The sequence below is a fragment of the Bombina bombina genome, chromosome 2 (assembly GCF_027579735.1).
Source record: "Bombina bombina isolate aBomBom1 chromosome 2, aBomBom1.pri, whole genome shotgun sequence".
NCBI lineage: Eukaryota > Metazoa > Chordata > Amphibia > Anura > Bombinatoridae > Bombina > Bombina bombina.
Genome location: NC_069500.1, coordinates 650,106,963 through 650,131,606, shown reverse-complemented (window position 1 = coordinate 650,131,606; position 24,644 = coordinate 650,106,963).

Sequence of the window (24,644 nt, the reverse complement as noted above, 5' to 3'; positions counted from 1 at the left end):
ATGTAAACGTTGTCAGGGCTAGGACTGTCCTGTGTGTCACTATAAATCTGTGTGGGTCCCTGAGACTCCATCCACACGTCATATTGCCTCTGCTTTAGACTCCTGGACTCAGATGCTAACCTGGAAACGCTGGGAGCCCAGTATTCTTACAAGGAAAACTGGGCAGGTAAAATGAATTGGTCATGTGATTGATAGAACATACTGCTAGCATAATGAGATTCCCTTATTTACTGAGACCCGCGGTTTGGCGCAGTTATACAAGCAGTATGTCATATCAAGTCTGCTAATTATCAAACAGGGTACCAAGTCTGGGGAGTAGCTTTTGTTTAATATCAGCTCTGGTAGCATCCATGGGTAGTCACGGAAGTGATAGGGGTCCAGTGAGCAGTGAACAAAGTGATTGCAGCTTGTTTACATATTGTATAACTCTTGGAGGACCTTGTTGGGACTAAAGTGACTTTGGATTACAGAAACTCGGTATATTCAAATGCACTAACTGGGGATGACTGGTTCATTGGGGAATATTTAAATAAGGGGACTGTACACAATGTGTATTTAAATATGTGGAAAATTATGTATAAGAGACAGAGATTGTATTCAAATGGACAGTATAAATTCCTCATAACTCTTAAAAGGATAGGAAAGTCAAAATTACAATTTCATGATTCAGATAGAGCATGTCATTTTTAGACACTTTAAAATGTATTTATTTTTTTAAAATGTATGTTGTTCTCTTGGTATACCTTGGCCTAGATTTAGAGTTTGGCAGTAGCCATCAAAACCAGCGTTAGAGGCTCCTAACGCTGGTTTTTACCGCCCGCTGGTATTTGGAGTCAGTCAGGAAAGGGTCTAATGCTCACTTTGCAGCCGCGACTTTTCCATAACGCAGATCCCCCTACGCCATTTGCGTATCCTATCTTTTCAATGGGATCTTTCTAACGCCGGTATTTAGAGTCTTGGCTGAAGTGAGAGTTAGAAATCTAACGACAAAACTCCAGCCGCAGAAAAAAGTCAGTAGTTAAGAGCTTTCTGGGCTAACGCCGGTTTATAAAGCTCTTAACTACTGTGCTCTAAAGTACACTAACACCCATAAACTACCTATGTACCCCTAAACCGAGGTCCCCCCACATTGCCGCCACTCTATTAAAATTTTTTAACCCCTAATCTGCCGCTCTGTACACCGCCGCCACTTACGTTATCCCTATGTACCCCTAATCTGCTGCCCCTAATACCGCCGACCCCTACATAATATTTATTAACCCCTAATCTGCCGCCCCCGCTATCGCTGACACCTGCATATTTTTTTAACCCCTAATCTGCCGCTCCGTACACCGCCGCAACCTACATTATATCTATGTACCCCTAATCTGCTGCCCCTAACACAGCCGACCCCTATATTATATTTATTAACCCCTAATCTGCCGCCATCAACGTCGCCTCCACCTACCTACAATTATTAACCCCTAATCTGCCGACCGGACCAAACCGCTACTATAATAAATGTATTAACCCCTAAAGCTAAGTCTAACCCTAACCCTAACACCCCCCTAAATTAAATATAATTTAAATCTAACGAAATAAATTAACTCTTATTAAATAAATTATTCCTATTTAAAGCTAAATACTTACCTGTAAAATAAACCCTAATATAGCTACAATATAAATAATAATTATATTGTAGCTATTTTAGGATTAATATTTATTTTACAGGTAACTTTGTATTTATTTTAACCAGGTACAATAGCTATTAAATAGTTAAGAACTATTTAATAGCTAAAATAGTTAAAATAATTACAAAATTACCTTTAAAATAAATCCTAACCTAAGTTACAATTAAACCTAACACTACACTATCAATAAATAAATTAAATAAACTACCTACAATTACCTACAATTAAACCTAACACTACACTATCAATAAATTAATTAAATACAATAACTACAAATAACTACAATTACATAAACTAACTAAAGTACAAAAAATAAAAAAGAACTAAGTTACAAAAAATAAAAAAATATTTACAAACATTAGAAAAATATTACAACAATTTTAAACTAATTACTCCTACTCTAAGTCCCCTAATAAAATAACAAAGACCCCCAAAATAAAAAAATGCCCTACCCTATTCTAAATTAAATAAGTTCAAAGCTCTTTTACCTTACCAGCCCTGAAAAGGGCCATTTGCGGGGCATGCCCCAAATAATTCAGCTCTTTTGCCTGTAAAAAAAAACATACAATACCCCCCCCAACATTATAACCCACCACCCACATACCCCTAATCTAACCCAAACCCCCCTTAAATAAACCTAACACTAAGCCCCTGAAGATCTTCCTACCTTATCTTCACCATGCCAGGTTCACCGATCCGTCCTCCCAAGTCTTGATCCAAGCCCAAGCGGGGGCTGGCGATCCATAATCCGGCTGAAGTCTTCTATCAAGCCGCGGCTGAAGAGGTCCAAAAGAGGCTCCAAAGTCTTCATCCTATCTGGGAAGAAGAGGAGATCCGGACCAGCAACCATCTTGATCCAAGCGGCATCTTCTATCTTCATCCGATGACGAACGGCTCCATCTTGAAGACCTTCAGCGCGGATCCATCTTCTTCTTCCGACGTCCAACTGAAGAATGAAGGTTCCTTTAAGGGACGTCATCCAAGATGGCGTCCCTCGAATTCCGATTGGCTGATAGGATTCTATCAGCCAATCGGAATTAAGGTAGGAAAATTCTGATTGGCTGATGGAATCAGCCAATCAGATTCAAGTTCAATCCGATTGGCTGATTGGATCAGCCAATCAGATTGAGCTTGCATTCTATTGGCTGTTCCGATCAGTTTTTGTAATTATTTTAACTATTTTAGCTATTAAATAGTTCTTAACTATTTAATAGCTATTGTACCTGGTTAAAATAATTACAAATTTGCCTGTAAAATACATATTAATCCTAAAATAGCTACAATATAATTATTATTTATATTGTAGCTATATTAGGGTTTATTTTACAGGTAAGTATTTAGCTTTAAATAGGAATAATTTATATAATAAGAGTTAATTTATTTTGTTAGATTTAAATTATATTTAATTTAGGGGGGTGTTAGTGTTTGGGTTAGACTTAGCTTTAGGGGTTAATCCATTTATTAGAGTAGCGGCGAGATCCGGTCGGCAGATTAGGGGTTAATTATTGTAGGTAGCTGGCGGCGACATTGTGGGGGGCAGATTAGGGGTTAATAAATATAATATAGGGGTCGGCGGTGTTAGGGGCAGCAGATTAGGGGTACATAGGTATAATGTAGGTTGCAGCGGTGTACGGAGCGGCAGATTAGGGGTTAATAATAATATGCAGGTGTCAGCGATAGCAGGGGTGGCAGATTAGGGGTTAATACATATAATATAGGGGTCGGCGGTGTTAGGGGCAGCAGATTAGGGGTTAATAGGGATAATGTAGGTTGCGGCGGTGTACCGAGCGGCAGATTAGGGGTTAAAAAAAATATGCAGGTGTCAGCGATAGCGGGGGCGGCAGATTAGGGGTTAATAAGTGTAAGGTTAGGGTTGTTTAGACTCAGGGTACATGTTAGAGTGTTAGGTGCAGACGTAGGAAGTGTTTCCCAATAGAAAACAATGGGGCTGTGTTAGGAGCTGAACGCTGCTTTTTTGCAGGTGTTAGGTTTTTTTTCAACTCAAATGGCCCCATTGTTTTCTATGGGGGAATCGTGCACGAGCACGTTTTTGAAGCTGGCCGCGTCCGTAAGCAACGCTGGTATTTAGAGTTGCAGTGGCGGTAAATATGCTCTACGTTCCCTTTTTTGGAGCCTAACGCAGCCATTCTGTGAACTCTAAATACCAGCGATATTTAAAAGGTGCGGGGGAAAAAAGCATGCGTAGCTAATGCACCCCTTTGGCCGCAGAACTCTAAATCTAGCCGCTTGTTTTTACATACAGTTGCAAGAAAAATATTGTGAACCAATTGGAATTACCTGTATATATATATATATATATATATATATATATATATATATATATATATATATATATATATATATATATATATATATATATATATATATTAATTACTAATAAAATTTGGTCTAATCTTCATCTAAGTCACAATGATAGTCAAACACAATCTAACTAAACTTATAACACACAGGCACTTGTACTTTTCATTTTTTTTAAGATATTGAGTAATTATTCACAATCCAGGCTAGAAAATCTAAGTGAATCTCTGTATAAACAACTTCTTCAAAAGTTATTTGGTGTCAGGTGTTTCAATTAAGGAGATAAGAATGGAAGTGTGGGTTGCACAGGTGCCCTGCCCTATAAATAATGGCACACAAAGTCTGGTTTCTAACAGATCTGTTCTTCTCAAGAAAGATTGGTTAGTGTGAACCATGGCTCGACCCCCAACAACTTTCACAGGACCTTAGAAAACACATTATAGAGATAAACTAAGCTGGTAAAGGTTAAAAAAAAGCATTCCTAACTACCTGTGTGTTCATCAGTCCATGGTAGGACAAACAAATAAAGAAAATGCATGACTGTTGCTACTCTTCCTAGGAGCACAATGGGAAATCTGAAAGAGATGAGAAAGAACCATTGGGTAACAGCAAAATACCTAAAGAAAACTACAAAATGTGACATTTTTTGTTCATGTGTCCACTATAAGAAAACAATTGAACAAGAATGGTGTTCATGGAAGAAAACCACTGTTATCTGAAAAAACATTGCAGTACATCTCATGTTTGCCAAAGACACCTGTGTGTTCCAGAATGCTTCTGGGAAAATGTGCTGTAGACAGATGAGACAAAGGTTAAACCTTTTGTCAAAAGTAAAAGGGCACTGCACACTCACACCAAACCATTATCCCAACTGTAAAACAGGGTGGAGGGTTATCATTGTTTGCAGCTGCCTCAGGGCCTGGACCCCTTGCAATAATCAAGGGAACAATTAATTCAAAATTGTGTTAAGACATTTTACAGGAGAATGTCAGGGCAGCATTCCATGACCTCAAGCTATAGAGAGTTGGGTGATGCAACAAGACAATGAGGCCTATTTACCAAGTCGTCAACCGCAGCGTAATTGTGGTGAGCCTGATTCCCCTTATTTATCAAAGCCTACAGACCGGTAAAAGTTGAAATTTGTGACATAACATACGATCCGCCGGTCTCAGTCTGACACAGATTGATGCTTACGTCACTACAGGTGTTCCGAATGCAAATTCGGCACTATCTGACAATTTTTGCTAGCTAACAAATATCTACCAGGTATGCTCACCACTATTCCAGACCAGCGTTCCTGGTCGCCCTGAAGGCCGCGGATGCTATAGGAATCAATGGGAGTCTGAAAACAGCAAAAGCTTATGTTCGCTGCTGCCCGATATCCCATTGATTTCTATGGGGGAGAATAAAAGTTATGTTTACACCTAACACCCTAACATGTACCCCGAGTCTTAATACCCCTAATCTGCCGCCCCCTACACTGCCGCCATCTACATTATACTTATTAACCCCTAATCTGCCATCCCCGACATTGCCGCCACCTACATTATACTTATTAACCCCTAATCTGCCGCCCGACACTGCTGCCACCTACATAAAGTTATTAACCCCTATTCCGCCACTCCCGGACCCCGCCGCCACCTACATAATGTTATTAACCCCTATACCGCTGCTCCCTGAGCCCACCACAACTAAATAAATGTATTAACCCTAAACCCCTGGCCTCCCACATCACTACCACTTACTAAACCTATTAACCCCTAAACCGCCAGCCCCCCACAACGCCATAAACTAAATTAACCTATTAACCCCTAAACCTAACAACCCGCTAACTTTACATTAAAATTACAAAATCCCTATCTTATAATAAATTTAAACTTACCTTTAGATTTAAATTAAACTATCTTAAACTAATAATTAATCTACCCTAACTATTATACTAAAATTACATTAAACTATATTAAACCATTAATTAATCTACCCTAACTTTTAGACTAAAATTAATTAAACTATATTAAACTAATAATTAACCTACCCTAACTGTTATACTAAAATTACATTAAACTACAAATTAAATAAAATATATTACATAGTTAAAAACCTAACCCTACTCAAATAATTTAAATCCACAATTAAAAATTACAAAGTTACAAAAAACTAACAACTAAGTTACACAAAATAACAAACACTAAGTTACAACAAAAAATAAACACTAAGTTACACAAAATAAAAAATAAATGATCAAATATTTAAACTAATTACACCTAATCTAAGAGCCCTATGAAAAAAAAAAAACCCAAAATAAAAAAAACCTAGCCTACAATGAACTACCAATGGCCCTTAAAAGGGCCTTTTGTGGGGCATTGCCCCAAAGAAATCAGTTCTTTTACCTGTAAATAAAAAATACAAATACCCCCCAACAGTAAAACCCACCACCCACACAGCAAACCCCCCAAATAAAAACCTATCTAAAAAACCTAAGCTCCCCATTGCCCTGAAAAGGGCATTTGTATGGGCATTGCCCTTAAAAGGGCATTTAGCTCTTTTTCAAAAGCCCAAACCCTAATCTAAAATTAAAACCCACCCAATAAACCCTTAAAAAAGCCTAACACTAACCCCGAAGATCCACATACAGTTTCTGAAGAGCCGACATCCATTCTTAACGAAGCGGCAGAAGTCCTCATTGAAGCCGGCAGAAGTCTTCATCCAATCGGGCCAATGTCTTCATCCAGACTGCATCTTCTATCTTCATCCATCCAACGCGGAGCGGCTCCATCTTCAAGACATCCGGCGCAGAGCATCCTCTTCTTACGACGTCTTCTTCCAAATGAAGGTTCCTTTAAATGACGTCATCCAAGATGGCGTCCCTTAGATTCCGATTGGCTGAGAGAACAGTCAATAGAATGCGAGCTCAATCCTATTGGCTGATCCAATAAGATTCTTTCAACCTTAATTCCGATGGGCTGATAGAATTCTATCAGCCAATTCAGAATCTAAGGGACGCCATCTTGGATGACGTCACTTAAAGGAACCTTCATTGGCCGGGAGTCGTCAGAAGAAGAGGATGCTCCACGCCGGATGTCTTGAAGATGGACCAGCTCTGCACTGGATGGATGAAGATAGAAGATGCCGCCTGGAGGACCACTTCTCCCGGCTTCGATGAAGACTTCTTCGTTGAGGAATTCTTGCCGCTTCGCTGAGGACTTCTCCCGGCTTCGTTGAGGATGGATGTCGGCTCTTCAAAACTGTAAGTGGATCTTCAGGGGTTAGTGTATTTTTAAGGGTTTATTGGGTGGGTTTTAGTTTTAGATTAGGGTTTGGGCAGCAATAGAGCGAAATGCCATTTTAAGGGCAATGCCCATACAAATGCCCTTTTCAGGGCAATGGGGAGCTTAGGTTTTTTTAGTTAGGGTTTTATTTGGGGGGTTGGTTGTGTGGGTGGTGGGTTTTACTGTTGGGGGGTGTTTGTATTTTTTACAGGTAAAAGAGCTGATTTCTTTGGGGCAATGCCCCGCAAAAGGCCCTTTTAAGGGCTATTGGTAGTTTATTTTAGGCTAGGGTTTTTTTTATTTTGGGGGGGCTTTTTTTATTTTGACAGGGCTATTAGATTAGGTGTAATTAGTTCAAATATCTTGTAATTTGTATTTAATTTAGGTAATTAATTTAATAGTATTGTAAGGTTAGGCGTTAGTGTAAGACAGGTTAGGTTTTATTTTACTGGTAAATTTGTATTTATTTTAGCTAGGTAGTTAGTAAATAGTAAATAACTATTTAGTAACTATTCTACCTAGTTAAAATAAACACAAACTTGCCTGTAAAATAAAAATAAACCCTAAGCTAGATACAATGTAACTATTAGTTATATTGTAGCTAGCTTATGGTTTATTTTATAGGTAAGTATTTAGTTTTAAATAGGAATTATTTAGGTTATGATAGTAGGTTTTCTTTAGATTTATTTTAATTATATTTAAGTTAGGGGGTGTTAGGGTTAGACTTAGGGTTAGGGGGTTAATAAATTTAGTATAGTGGCAGTGACGTTGGGGGCGACAGATTAGGGGTTAATAAATGTAGGTAGGTGGCAACGATGTTAGGGACAGCAGATTAGGGGTTAATAATATTTAACTAGTGTTAGCGAGGCGGTAGTGCGGTGGTTTAGGGATTAATATGTTTATTCTAGTGGCAGTGATGTCCAGAGCGGCAGATTAGGGGTTAATTTTTTTATTTTAGTGTTTGCGATGCGGGAGGGCCTCGGTTTAGGGTTTAATAGGTAGTTTATGGGTGTTAGTTTACTTTTTAACACTTTAGATATGAGTTTTATGCTACAGCTTTGTAGTGTAAAACTCATAACTACTAACTTTAGAATGCGTTACGAATCTTGCGGGATAGGCTATACCGCTCACTTTTTGGCCTAAAAAAAAAGCTTGTAATCACGGCAATGGAAGTCTCATTGAAAAAAGACTTTATGAAAATTGCGTAAGTTAATTTGCGGTACGGTCAAAAAAGTGTGCGGGACAGCTGTACCTACAAACCTCATAATAGCAGCGGTAGTGAAAAAGCAGCGTTATGAGCCTTAATGCTCCTTTTTTTACTCATAACGCAAAACTCGTAATCTAGCCGTTAGTGTTTGTTATTTATTGTAACTTAATAGTTAGTTTTCTGTAACTTTGTAATTTTTTATAGTAGATTTAAATTATTTGAGTAGGGTTAGGTGTTTAAATATGTAATATAGTTAATTTAATTTGTAGTTTAATGTAATTTTAGTCTAATATTTAGGGTAGGTTAATTATTAGTTTAATGTAGTTTAATTTAAATCTAAAGGTAAGTTTTAATTTATTATAAGATAGGGATGAGTTAATATTTAATATAAAGTTAGCGGGTTGTTAGGTTTAGGGGTTGAAAAGGTAATAGGTTAATTTAGTTTATGGCGATGTGGGGGGCTGGTGGTTTAGGGGCTAATAGGTTTAGCAAGTGGTAGTGATGTGGGAGGCCAGAGGGTTAGGGGTTAATACATTTAGTTAGTTGCGGTGGGATCTGGGAGTGGCTGAATAGGGGTTAATAAGTTTATTAGAGTTGCGGCAGGCTCCGGGAGCGGCAGGATAGGGGTTAATACATTTATTAGAGTTGCAGGGGGCTCCGGGAGCAGCGGAATAGGGGTTATCAACTTTATTAAAGTTGCGGCAGGGTCGGGGAGTGGCGGGATAGGGGTTAAACAGTTTAGTATAGTGGCGGTGTTTAGTGACAATATATAAATAAAGTTGGGAAAAAGCCGAATAGCAGCAAGATCGATAACTGTTAGTTAACAACAGTCCGCTGCTCATTGCCCCGTACTTGGTGCGCGGCTTTTTGACAGCTTTTTATATAAATATAGAGAGCGTATTCAGGTCTGCGGCCGCAATGTTAGGCGATGTTAGGCAAGCGTATTGGTGCCGTAGAATACAAGAAAGTTGACGGCTTGATAAGTAGGCCTCAATGACTCAAAGCACACAAGTAAATCAACTAAAGGATGGCTGAAAAAGAAGAAGATACATTTTTTTTGGAATGGCCAAGTCAGAGTCAACCTAATTGACATGCTGTAGCTTGACATGAAGAGGGTTGTGCAATCACAACAATCCAGAAATATTGATGAACTGAAACAGATTTGTTGGTCCAAAAATCATCCTCAAATTGTGCAAGTTTTATAATTAGATACGGGAAACATTTGGTGGAGGTTGCTGTTGCTATTGCTAAAGGAGGATCTATAATTTACTAAATTCAAGGGTTTACTTACTTTTTTCCAGCCTGCAGAGTGAATGATTAGTGTCTCCAATAAAAATGTGAAAACTACAACTGTTTGTGTGCTCTTAGTTTAGTCAGATTGTGTTTGTCTACAATTGTGACTAACCTTTTTCTTGCAACTCTATCCTACACTACATTACACCAGTAATTCATTGCTGCTCTGGAGTTGTTTTTTACTATGTGTTTAATCCCCTTGCTGGGTATAAACACACAGTCATAAAAACAATAGTGCAATAATAAAGTGTTGTAACATACACTATATGGTCATATGTTTGTGGACATTTGACCATCACACCTATATGAGCTTGTTGGACATCCCATTCCAAAACAATGGACATTAATATGGAAATAGGCCCACTTTGTGGCTATAACAACTGTAACTCTTCTAGAAAGGTTCTCCACAAGATTTTGGAGTGTGTCTGTGGGAATGTGTGTCCATTCAGCCAAAAGAGCATTTGTAAGATCAGATGAGAAGGTCTTGCTCAGAAGAAGTATTACAATTCATCCCAAAAGGGTTCAATGCCGTTGAGATCAGGTCCTCCATACCAAACCCATCAAACCATGTCTTCATTGACCTCACTTTTTGACAAAATTGGAGGAACCCAATAGCCTAAAATGTCTTTGTATCCTGTATCATTAAATTTACTTTTCATTGAAACTAATGGACGTAGCACAAACCCTGAAAAAAAGCCCTAGACCATTATCCCTCCTCTATTTAACTTTACAGTAAGCACTATGCCTTCCAGTAGGTAGTGTCCAGCACATGCTAGTTTCTTGCATAATCAATTATATGTGAAAATACAATATAGATTAAGGCAACTACAAATAGCAACAAAAGGCACATATAGAGTGAGCATTATTCTGCATATTATATTCAGCTGTAAATGTATTCAAGTGAAATTGATACTGTGAGAATGTGTGCGCTCATATTATGTTCAAAGTTAAAGGGCCACTAAACCCAAAATCTTTCTTTCATGATTCAGATAGAGAATAGAAATATAAACAACATTACAATTTACTCCTATTATTTATTTTGCTTCATTTTTTTAGATATCCTTAGTTGAAGAAAAAGCAATGCACATGCTGAGCCAATCACACAAGGCTTCTATGTGCAGCAACCAATCAGCAGCTACTGAGCATATCTGCTTTTCAAAAAAGAATATCAAGAGAATAAAACAAATTAGATAATATAAGTAAATTAGAAAGATGTTTAAAATTGCATTCTCTTTCTAAATCATGAAAGAAAAAATGTGGGTGTCATGTCCCTTTAAGTTGTTAGTGGAATGTGGGTTTTAGTTTTTTAAATATTTTTTAAATGTGTTAAAGGGATAGAAAAGTCAGAATTAAACTTCAGATAGAGCATGTAATTTTAAGACACTTTTAAATTTACTTATATTTTCAAATGTGCTTCGTTCTCTTAGTATCCCTTGTTTAAAAAGAATACGCACATATCCTACACTAGTGAGAGCTAGTTGCTGATTGGTGCTGCATATATTTGTCTCTTTAGATTGGCTAACTAGATATGTTTAGCTAGCTGCTAGTAGTGCAATGCTGTTCCTTCACCAAAGGATAAAAAGATAATGAAGCAAATTTGATAATAGACATAATTGGAAAGTTTCCTGTCCCTTTAAATACATTCTTAATATTATTTGTAATGCTGTTATTCTGCAAAGCAAAACCTTGTTTGGTACAGTAAGAGTGTCATGTTTGTTAGCTTTGTGTGGCTCTTTTGTTTCAATAAAGCGGCGGTTTCACTTTCAACAGTCTATGGGGTCTATTTAAGAAGCAGCAGATGCTGCCTCCGACCCACTCTGCTTCAGTTCCGGCTGAAGCGGAATTTAAGAAGCAGCGGTCCTAAGAGGTGGCGGACAGCAATCCGCCCGATTGAATACGATCAGGTTGATTGACACCCCCTGCTAGCGGCCGATTGGCGTATGCTGTCGGCATTTATCGATGTGTGGCAGACATGATCGGATCATGTCCGTCCGCACATTAATAAATGGACCCCCATGAATTGAAAAAATCCTGTTATTGAAGATGGTGTTGTGTCCATTTCCTTCTACCAGATATTAACTTACTGCATTGTTCTTGATTGTAGACCAAAATCTTGTGAAAGCGAAAAATGCTTTAAACTCAATCAATTATTAACAAGTGTGAAACCAGTCATATTACCGTATTAACCTTAAAAACATGACTGCTATACCCATAATGTCACTATTGAAATGGCTTCATAATAAATTAACACATCACTATGGTTTAGGAACACTATAGATTAATTATAACACTTCAGGTATTATTGTTCTTACATACTTTATAAAGGGATTGATCTAAAAACCTTTAATTTAATATCTACAGCTGCCATTAGGCTATAGCTTTTGTCATTTTTGTTCCTTTTTTCCTTTACCAGAGCTTTTCCATTTAGTTAAAGTTTCACAAGATAATTGAATCCCCATTCGGCCACAGTGGTTAGCCATGCATTTGTACTACAAGCAAAAGTTTCTGCTTTGTGCTCATAAGTGAAAGTATAGGGAGTGCTATCGCTAGATTGCCATTTTGTTTTTTACTTGTAATACAGATTTGAGAGGAAAAATAATTGCAATATAATTTGCGTCCACTTCGATTCTAGGGGCCCGATGATCTAAAGATCTCTGGGCTGGCAAGATTATTAACCCCTTAAGGACCAAGGACGTACGCCACACGTCCTCAAAAAAAATACAGTTAATGACCGAGGACGTGTGGCGTACGTCCTTGGTCTGGAAAGCAGCTGGAAGCGATCCTGCTCGCTTCCAGCTGCTTTCCGGTTATTGCAGTGATGCCTCGATATGGAGGCATCCTGCAATAACCCCCCTTGGCCATCCGATGCAGAGAGAGCCACTCTGTGGCCCTCTCTGCACCGGACATCGGTGGCCGGTATCGTTGGTGGGTGGGAGCAAGTCTGGGAGGCGGGTGGGCGGCCATCGATGTGCCCAGTGGAGTGGAGGGGGGCGGGATCGGGGGCGGGAGGGGCGGGAGCGCACACGGGAGCGCGCGCGTGCACGGGGGCGGCGGGTGGGCGCGTGCACGGGGCGGGAGTGGGAGGGAACCACTACACTACAGAAAAAAAAAGTTTCAAAAGTACAACAAAATAACTTTTTCAAAGCTGTAAATAAACAGCTAAGAGATGTGGAAGGGGTGGGGGGTTGATCTTGGGGGGGGGAAGCTACACTGCAGAAAAGGTTGTTTTTTTTTAAAAAGGCACATTTTTTCACTAAACTGGGTACTGGCAGACAGCTGCCAGTACCCAAGATGGCGCCCATTAAGGCAGAGGGGGAGGGTTAGAGAGCTCTTTGGTGGGGGATCAGTAAGGCTGGGGGCTAAGGGGGGATCCTACACAGCAGCATATGTAAATATGCTAAAAAAAAACACACAAAAAAAGCCCAAATATAGCTTTTATTTTAGTACTGGCAGAGTTTCTGCCAGTACTTAAGATGGCGGGGACAATTGGGGGGTGGGGGAGGGAAGAGAGCTGTTTGAGAGGGATCAGGGGGTCTCATGTTTCAGGTGGGAGGCTGAGCTCTACACTAAAGCTAAAATTAACCCTGCAAGCTCCCTACAAGCTACATAATTAACCCCTTCACTGCTAGCCATAATACACGTGTGAAATGCAGCGGCATTTGGCGGCCTTCTAATTACCAAAAAGCAACGCCAAAGCCATATATGTCTGCTATTTCTGAACAAAGGGGATCCCAGAGAAGCATTTACAACCATTTGTGCCATAATTGCACAAGCTGTTTGTAAATGATTTCAGTGAGAAACCTAAAATTGTGAAAAATTTAACGTTTTTTTTAATTTGATCGCATTTACCAAATATACCAAAATGGGCCTAGATCAATACTTGGGGTTGTCTACTACACTACACTAAAGCTAAAATTAACCCTAGAAGCTCCCTACATGCTCCATAATTAACCACTTCACTGCTGGGCATAATACACGTGTAGTGCGCAGTGGCATTTAGCAGCCTTCTAATTACTAAAAAGCAACGCCAAAGCCATATATGTCTGCTATTTCTGAACAAAGGGGATCCCAGAGAAGAATTTACAACCATTTAAGCCATAATTGCACAAGCTGTTTGTAAATAATTCAGTGAGAAACCAAAAGTTTGTGAAAAAATTTGTAAAAAAGTGAACGATTTTTTGTATTTAATCGCATTTGGCGGTGAAATGGTGGCATGAAATATACCAAAATGGGCCTAGATCAATACTTTGGGATGTCTACTAAAAAAAAATATATACATGTCAATGGATATTCAGAGATTCCTGAAAGATATTAGTGTTCTAATGTAACTAGCGCTAATTTTGAAAAATAATGGTTTGGAAATAGCAAAGTGCTACTTGTATTTATGGCCCTATAACTTACAAAAAAAGCAAAGAAGATGTAAACATTGGGTATTTCTAAACTCAGGACAAAATTTAGAAACTATTTAGCATGGGTGTTTTTTGGTGGTTGTAGATGTGTATTTTTTCCTCATATTTTATAAATTTTTTTATAGTAAATTATAAGATATGATGAAAATAATGGTATCTTTAGAAAGTCCATTTAATGGCGAGAAAAACGGTATATAATATGTGTGGGTACAGTAAATGAGTAAGATGAAAATTACAGCTAAACACAAACACCGCAAAAATTTAAAAATAGCCTTGGTCCCAAACGGACAGAAAATGGAAAAGTGCTGTGGTCATTAAGGGGTTAAAGAATGCCAGTACTTCTGGTGGCATGCTCTAAAGCCAATTTTCACTCTGAAAACAGGGTGTCTTGCTAAGGGTCGTATACTACATTTCTGTATGTTATTTGCACAATAAAATTTTAAAAATCTTACAAAACAATTAATTGAACCATTGACACAAAAAATATGCAGGAAAAAACCTGTATTGTTAAGGTGCATCAGAAATCATATTTTATCAAAAATGTTACATTTGTATGTAAATTACACAGGAATAAATTGTATTAAATATGCACAACATAAATTGTATTTTCATTTCACTGGATGTACTTATAAGTACAATATACAAAATGTAATTGTTGAGGTTTTTTTGCAAACTGGGCGTATATGAAATTGTCTCTCTAATACCAATGTAATTTTTTAAAGATTTTTGCACTACAGATCTCCCAGCTTGTTCTTGACAACTAAAAGGTGACCAGCTTTTCTCAAAACACTCAAAATACATATAATACATATATAATATACATATATAATATAATACATATATTATAATTGATAAAGGTTAGTCTTGGGAGGACCGGAAAAGGAACCCCCAGAAAACACCTTCTGGTATTAGAAACAAGAATAACTTTAACAACAAGAATTCCAACCTGTCCCATACCAAAACAATTATCATTATGATAGAAATAGAGAATTGAATTGGAGAAAAGACACTGTTCATTCAAATCAGAATGATTATTCAAACAATAGTCAACAGAATCTAGCTTGGCGGCCCTCTAATAGAGAACAAGGTTACCCTAGAAGGGAAAATACCACTAGCTGTAGACGGACAGATAGAGGGAAAATTACTCACTATCCCTCTATGAATAGATATAATGGGACCCACTCTACTCATCACGTAAACCCCTCCCATCACCATAGAGATAACTTCCATAATAACAACAGATATGAGGTCCTAATTGTCCCCAATACCCCCATTACACCTAGGGGATCGGTTTGGAATAGATTAGGGGCAAAACCCAAATCTCCTACTCAAACTCATTTTTTAGACAGGGATCAGGTAAACCATCACAGGGACAATCCCGTACCCTGGGAAAGAGAGAGGGGATTAAGATGGGATTCAAGAGAAAGACCCCAAAAAAGAGCACTAGAACGAAGCGAGGGGCAAGAGGAGGAACCAGAATCAGGAGGAGGGAACAAAAGAAGGATGAACTAGAATCATTGAAAAAAGATATTGTTAATCTTTCTGATGCAGTTTTATCAAATGATGACATTAAACTTTTGGGCAAGGGTTTAAATTTTGCCCCGAAGTCCAAACCAAATAAGTTTGAGGTTTATATGGACATCCAAAGGTACATCAGAAAGATGACATTAAAAAGATATTTTGTCAAAGATAGGATTAATCTCAGCAAACCCAATACTAATAACTACCTTGAGGGCAAGGATATTGAAGCACTTGGGATACTGAAGAGTTTGGAAACTGAGAACCTTGATATTGTTGAAAATGTTAACACTTCTTCAACAACTACCATTGATATTGACTCACTAGATTATTCACTATATGAGGAGGAACCCCAAATTAGGCACACCAACTTTAAAGGCAAATCTCATTTCTATCCCTATCATATGCAAGGAGAGCAGTTATCATCATTCAACAAAATGGTTTGTAAGGATCTTGAGATAGAATTAACAAAATGTAATATAAATAAATATAATGATAACCTCACAAGGAGAGAAAGAGCAGTATTAAATTCCCTAAAAACTAATAAAAATGTGGTCATCAGGGCTGCTGATAAAGGCGGAGGCCTGGTGATCCAGAATCGTGAGATATATATAAGGGAAGCCCAGAATATTCTGGGGGATCTTTATACTTATAAATGTTTGTCTTACAATCCTACTATAAGTTTTTCAAAAGAATTAGATCTTTTGTTGGGGACAGCTAAGGAACAAGGGGTCCTCACCCAAGATGAATTTAACTTTATAAAACAGGGAGACCCCAAGGTGCCCACCTTTTTATCATCTCCCCAAAATCCATAAGGATTTAACTAATCCCCCTGGACGCCCTATTATCTCCGGTATTGGCTCGTTATGCCATAACCTGTCAAAATATGTTGTCATGATCCGGTGTACATGCGCTCAGGACACAAACCCTCGGGGCAGTGGTAGGGATTTGAAGACACCGACCCCTGACCCGGGGAAGAGTATCCTGGACGTGGATAGATGATATTCTGTGATTTATAGTTGCTAGAAGTTATTGTAGAATAAATGGAGAGTGCAACATTTGTATACAATATATTCTGACTTCACTGTGACTTATAGTTAGTTAATAGAAGTAACTGCAGGATTCAATGAGAGAAAAAATATAGCAATGTGGAATGTTCAGGCTTCAGAGTAATCTAGTAAAAGATTGACACTTAGATGCAAACTAAGGTTTGTTGCAGGTTCACAGTACATAATATTATATAAAGCTGTATGTCAGAGTTTAAGCACAGCTGCACAGGTACTTAGACAAGCTGCAAGTTTAGGCATTAATTACTGTTTGTGCATTTAGATGCAAACTTGGTTTGTTGCAGGTTCACAGTATATAATATTATAAAGAGCTGTATGTCAGTAATTAGCAGAGCAGCACAGGTGAAAGTTAAGTTTAAGGCATCAATTACTGTTTGCACATATATTGGAGAATCACATGAAAGCTTTTAATTGAACACATAGATGCAGAGTTCAGAATATGTTAACATATTTGCAGCAGGATATTTCAGCAATGACAACTTGTAGCAGAGAAATAGATATAAAGTTCTGAGTAAGATGCTGTTGTAATTAGAGAGTGATGATAACCAAAAGTATGCTTGATTTATAATAAAGTTCTGAGTTTGTTAAGTAGCAGTGTCCATGAAACAGAAAATGGAATTATTTGGATACTTGCGATTTGATGATTTTAGGCATTGGAATAGAAAATGCTGTAGGTTGAAATAGTTGGTAAATTTATACAGGAAACAGTCACAGACCTCCGTTGTTCAGGATCACAACTTCAATGTTAATGCCAAGCACATTCGACCTGAGAAGGCTTAAAAGGAGGCTGAGGTAATCAGGTGCATGAATGATTAATCAGGCAGGCAAGCAAGCTGAATGTGAATACTGCCCAAATGCAGCAGTCAGAGAAGGATTTCTTAAAGGGATAGTGACATTAGGCTGAGATATGTTACAGATTCCCCTCCTTAAAGGCGACCTCCGGGCGCCCAATACAATCCAAAAGGAGAGAGAACAAAATTGATATGGAGAACCGGTAGTAGGTGTATGGAGGTAGTGAGTCCAATCGGAAATCAAGAAAGGAGGGTTGGAGATCTCTTGAAAAAGTTGAATGACGAAGTAAAGGCCATGTAATTCAGGTATCAAAAGCTCTTGACAATGATGAGAGCAAAACTTGAAGTCAACTTTTTTGTAGTCATCGTGAGAATGCATGAACGTAACATACAATGAGCTTCCTACCACAGAATCATCCTGAGGGTAGACAGGCGGATGTTCTTCATGATAGATGACCATGTACATAGCCAATGAAAAGGCAGCCAGTCCTAGAGATATGAATAGGCTTTCCTCAGCTTCAGAAACAGAGATGCAGCATTCTGGATTGATAACCTGATTAACCACCTTTGGGTCAGAGATTTGAGTATCCTCAGAATTAACCTCTTGGCTGAGGATTAGATATACTCCAAAAGAAAAAGCTATAGCCACTTCTAACGCAATAGCAGGGCTTTCTTCAAAGTAGGAGATAGGAGTGTAGAGTGCAAGATTTGTCCAGTTCTTGCCATCTTCTAATTCAATATGAAATGTCTCCTTACTGGATTCAGAATCAAAAGTGTCCTCACTAAGAACAGGTATATGAATGTCCACACCAGGGCAAGGTTCAGGAATACCCACATCTGGGCAAGGTTCAGTGATATCCTCAGTAGGATCAGGTGAAGGAATGCCCATGCCAGGGCAAGGGTCGGAAGTACCCACATCTGGGCAAGGTTCAGGAATATCCTCAGTAGGATCGGGTGAAGGAATGCCCATGCCAGGGCAAGGTTCAACTATAGAGAAAGAAAAAGAACCCACTTTAGAGCCAGGAACCATACTCTCTTCTGAGCAGAGGGCAAGGCTTTCTTCAGGGTTCATAAACGAAGAATTAACAAGACCCACTTTAGAGCCAAGAACCATACTCGCTTCTGAGTAGAGGGCATGGCTATCTTCAGGATCAAGTATTATTACACCCATTTCTGGGTTAAACAAAGGAATACCCATACCAGGGTTAAAAACAGGAGAGTCCACCTTGATGTCAGGTTTAGTAGTATAATCATGGAAAACAGGAACAGGAATGGGCACTGGGGAATCTTCTTGAAGAACTTTTGTACAAGTTTCAGGTTCAAGAATGTCCACTTGCGAACTTGGTTTAAAGTTGTCCTCACAGGATTCAGTATCAGGAATTCCTGTACAGGAAACTGATGTAGTAGAAAATGTAGGTTGATGCAAAGTATCTCCCAAGGTAAACAATTTCTTAGATGCAGTAAAAGAAGAATTTTGAGAAGGTGAAGTGTACTGAAATATGCCACACTCAGGTAGATGCGGAGGAGTTGTGACACAAGATTCTGACTGAGAAGTTATCTGGAGTTCAGCAGGCATGCTTATTTGAGTTTGAATATCAGAGCTAAATTCTCCAGGGATTATCTCTGGTAAACTGAAAGGTTGTATATCTGGAACAGAATTATCTTTTGCTTCTAGCACAGGGTTTACAGGTATTGAGGCAGCATGAGAGGGATGCAAGTAATCAATAGTTGGAAACAGTTTTTGTAGTTGTTGTAGAGTCTGAGAATAGATACCATTAGATGCTTTAAGAAGAGACTGATAGTGATTATAGACATCATCCAGCTCGGTGTTGACAGTGTCAGGAGGCAAGAGAGGGTCTGGTACAACAGAATCTAAAACAGGGGAATCAGGCTGAGTTTCCTCTTTGCACTTCTGATTTTCTGTGGGCAGAAGGATTTTCTTCTTCTTCTTCTTCTTTTTCTTAGAGAGCTTAGATTTCTTCCCAGTATGAGGCTTCTTAGGTTGCTGCCATTGTGGCTTGTAGTAAGGTTGAGAACAGAAATCCTCTTCATCACTGGATGCATAATTCTGATGTGATAAATCAGCATAGTAGTTGAGGGGACCTTTACTCCTAACAGCAGTCTGTAAACCAGATGTCCTTTCTTCCAGCTCTGAATCTGTCCAATCTAACGAATCCATGGTAATATCAGAAATAGGAAGATCAGTATTTCCATGAGAGGTTTCATGATGGGAGCTGTCTGTATCATCCATGTTGTAAATATAACAACCAAGGATGTCATTATAGCAAATAGGTTGAGGTTTTGTCTGAGTTTGTGACGAATTAAAGTTGCGCTCATACCAGTCTAATGCCAATTCAACTGGATCTGTAAAGTCATCCTCCTTGTTGACATATACAGACTCAGAATCAGTATCATCAGGATAGGAATCACAAACAGGAGGAGTAGATGGTATTCTGGAACAGTAGTCCTGTCTCTTTAAATCTTTAAAGGTCTGAATTTTTTCTGCTGAATCTATGAATGCATCCTCTTCAGTTACATAGTCAGACTCAGAATCAGTTTCACCAAAATGGAAATCACGAACATGAGGAACAGATGAAATTCTAGAACAGTGGTTCTGTCTCTTTAAATCTTTAAAGATCTGAATTTTTTTCTGCTGAAGCTATGGTTAAATCCTCTTCATTTTCATAGTCAGATTCAGGATCAGTTTCACCAAAATGGTAAGCACAAAATTGAGGAACAGATGACATTTTAGAAAAGTGGTTCTGTCTCTTTAAATCTTTAAAAATCTGAATTTTTTCTGCTGAAGCTATGGTTAAATCCTCTTCCTTTTCATAGTCAGATTCAGGATCAGTTTCACCAAAATGGTAACCACGAACATGAGTAGAGGATTGTCTAGAATGGGAGTACTGTGTCTTTAAATTTTTTAAAGTTTGAAAATCTTCTGTTTTTCCTTTAGGGATTGCTTGGGTCTGAGTTATGTTGTAATTTTTTATTTTCCTTTGAGGGTCGGTGCATCCACTACCACTGCGGATCCCTTTTTTAGGCATTAACATTCTGTCATGATCCGGTGTACATGCGCTCAGGACACAGACCCTTGGGGCAGTGGTAGGGATTTGAAGACACCGACCCCTGACCCGGGGAAGAGTATCCTGGACGTGGATAGATGATATTCTGTGATTCATAGTTGCTAGAAGTTATTGTAGAATAAATGGAGAGTGCAACATTTGTATACAATATATTCTGACTTCACTGTGACTTATAGTTAGTTAATAGAAGTAACTGCAGGATTCAATGAGAGAAAAAAATATAGCAATGTGGAATGTTCAGGCTTCAGAGTAATCTAGTAAAAGATTGACACTTAGATGCAAACTAAGGTTTGTTGCAGGTTCACAGTACATAATATTATATAAAGCTGTATGTCAGAGTTTAAGCACAGCTGCACAGGTACTTAGACAAGCTGCAAGTTTAGGCATTAATTACTGTTTGTGCATTTAGATGCAAACTTGGTTTGTTGCAGGTTCACAGTATATAATATTATAAAGAGCTGTATGTCAGTAATTAGCAGAGCAGCACAGGTGAAAGTTAAGTTTAAGGCATCAATTACTGTTTGCACATATATTGGAGAATCACATGAAAGCTTTTAATTGAACACATAGATGCAGAGTTCAGAATATGTTAACATATTTGCAGCAGGATATTTCAGCAATGACAACTTGTAGCAGAGAAATAGATATAAAGTTCTGAGTAAGATGCTGTTGTAATTAGAGAGTGATGATAACCAAAAGTATGCTTGATTTATAATAAAGTTCTGAGTTTGTTAAGTAGCAGTGTCCATGAAACAGAAAATGGAATTATTTGGATACTTGCGATTTGATGATTTTAGGCATTGGAATAGAAAATGCTGTAGGTTGAAATAGTTGGTAAATTCATACAGGAAACAGTCACAGACCTCCGTTGTTCAGGATCACAACTTCAATGTTAATGCCAAGCACATTAGACCTGAGAAGGCTTAAAAGGAGGCTGAGGTAATCAGGTGCATGAATGATTAATCAGGCAGGCAAGCAAGCTGAATGTGAATACTGCCCAAATGCAGCAGTCAGAGAAGGATTTTTAAAAGGGATAGTGACATTAGACTGAGATATGTTACATATGTAGATCATTATCTGCAACCGCTTGTATTAAAGACTAAAGCTTATCTAAAAGATACGGCAGAGACGATTAGAGTTTTAGAGGGGCGAGTTTGGGGAAATGATTTGAGGTGGGCAACCTTCGATGTTTCATCGCTATATACGGTTATCCCCCACACCAAGGGTCTTATAGCTGTTGAACAAGCATTCAGTGGGTATGATATCCCAGAATTACATTTAAGGTTCATATTGGACTCTATGGCCTAGATTTGGAGTTTTGTCGGTAACGACCCGAAAAACTAACGCCGGCTTTTTTCTGGCCGCACCATGAAAATAACTCTGGTATCGAGAGTCCACATAAAGGCTGCGTTAGGCTCCAAAAAAGGAGCGTAGAGCATTTTTAACGCAGCTTCAACTCTCGATACCAGAGTTGCTTACGGACGCGGCCAGCCTCAAAAACGTGCTCGTGCACGATTCCCCCATAGGAAACATGGGGCTGTTTGAGCTGAAAAAAAACCTAACACCTGCAATCAGCCAATCAGAATCAAGTTCAATCCGATTGGCTGATCCGATCAGCCAATCAGATTGAGCTCGCATTCTATTGGCTGATCGGAACAGCCAATAGAATGCAAGCTCAATCTGATTGGCTGATTGGATCAGCCAATCGGATTGAACTTGATTCTGATTGGCTGATTCCATCAGCCAATCAGAATATTCCTACCTTAATTCCGATTGGCTGATAGAATCCTATCAGCCAATCAGAATTCGAGGGACGCCATCTTGGATGACGTCATTTAAAGGAACCATCATTCGTCGTTCAGTCGTCGGCCAGGATGGATGTTCCGTGGTGGAGGTCTTCAGGATGCTGCCGCTTCGCTCCGGATGGATGCCGCTTGGATGAAGACTTCAATCGGATGGAAGACCTCTTCTGGCCCGCTTGGATGAAGACTTCAGCCGGATCATGGACCTCTTCAGCCCCCCGCTTGGGCTTGGATCAGGACATCGGAGGAGCTCTTCTGGACCGATCGGTGAACCTGGTATGGTGAAGACAAGGTAGGATGATCTTCAGGGGCTTAGTGTTAGGTTTATTTAAGGGGGGTTTGGGTTAGATTAGGGGTATGTGGGTGGTGGGTTGTAATGTTGGGGGGCTTGGGTATTGTATGGTTTTTTTTACAGGCAAAAGAGCTGTATTTCTTGGGGCATGCCCCGCAAAGGGCCCTGTTCAGGGCTGGTAAGGTAAAAGAGCTTTGAACTTTAGTAATTTAGAATAGGGTAGGGCATTTTTTTATTTTGGGGGGCTTTGTTATTTTATTAGGGGGCTTAGAGTAGGTGTAATTAGTTTAAAATTGTTGTAATATTTTTCTTATGTTTGTAAATATTTTTTTATTTTTTGTAACTTAGTTATTTTTTGTACTTTAGCTAGTTTATTTAATTGTATTTATTTGTAGCAATTGTATTTAATTAATTTATTGATAGTGTAGTGTTAGGTTAATTGTAGGTAATTGTAGGTAGTTTATTTAATTAATTAATTGATAGTGTAGTGTTAGGTTTATTTGTAACTTAGGTTAGGATTTCTTTTACAGGTAAATTTGTAATTATTTTAACTATTTTAGCTATTAAATAGTTCTTAACTATTTAATAGCTATTGTACCTGGTTAAAATAAATACAAAGTTACCTGTAAAATAAATATAAATCCTAAAATAGCTATAATATAATTATAATTTATATTGTAGCTATATTAGGATTTATTTTACAGGTAAGTATTTAGCTTTAAATAGGAATAATTTATTTAATAAGAGTTAATTTATTTCGTTAGATTTAAATTATATTTAATTTAGGGGGGTGTTAGTATTAGGGTTAGACTTAGCTTTAGGGGTTAATACATTTATTAGAATAGCGGCGAGATTCGGTCGGCAGATTAGGGGTTAATAATTAAAGTTAGGTGTCGGCGATGTTAGGGAGGGCAGATTAGGGGTTAATACTATTTATGATAGGGTTAGTGAGGCGGATTAGGGGTTAATAACTTTATTATAGTAGCGCTCAGGTCCGGTCGGCAGATTAGGGGTTAATAAGTGTAGGCAGGTGGAGGCGACGTTGTGGGGGGCAGATTAGGGGTTAATAAATATAATATAGGGGTCGGCGGTGTTAGGGGCAGCAGATTAGGGGTACATAAGGATAACGTAGGTGGCGGCGCTTTGCGGTCGGCAGATTAGGGGTTAATAAGTGTAGGCAGGTGGAGGCGACGTTGAGGGGGGCAGATTAGGGGTTAATAAATATAATACAGGGGTCGGCGGTGTTAGGGGCAGCAGATTAGGGGTATATAAGGATAACGTAGGTGGCGGTCGGCAGATTAGTGGTTAAAATTTTTTTTTCGAGTGTCGGCAATGTGGGGGGGGCCTCGGTTTAGGGGTACATAGGTAGTTTATGGGTGTTAGTGTACTTTAGAGTACAGTAGTTAAGAGCTTTATAAACCGGCGTTAGCTCAGAAAGCTCTTAACTACTGACTTTTTTCTGCGGCTGGAGTTTTGTCGTTAAATGTCTAACGCTCACTTCAGACACGACTCTAAATACCGGAGTTATAAAAATCCCATTGAAAAGATAGGATATGCAATTTACGTAAGGGGATCTGCGGTATGGAAAAGTTGCGGCTGGAAAGTGTGCGTTAGACCCTATTTTGAGTGACTCCAAATACCGGCGGTAGCCTAAAACTAGCGTTAGGAGCCTCTAACGCTGGTTTTCACGGCTACCGCCAAACTCTAAATCTAGGCCAAAATCTTTTATTCTGTCCCATAACTATTTTGAATTTTTAGATAAATTTTACCTCCAACTAAAGGGGACTGCGATGGGGATGACATTCGCCCCATCATATGCAAACCTTTTTATGGATAATTTTGAGAGAAATATGATATGGAACAACAACCCATTTAGGAGTAATATTATAGAGTATTTTCGGTACATAGACGACGTGATCGT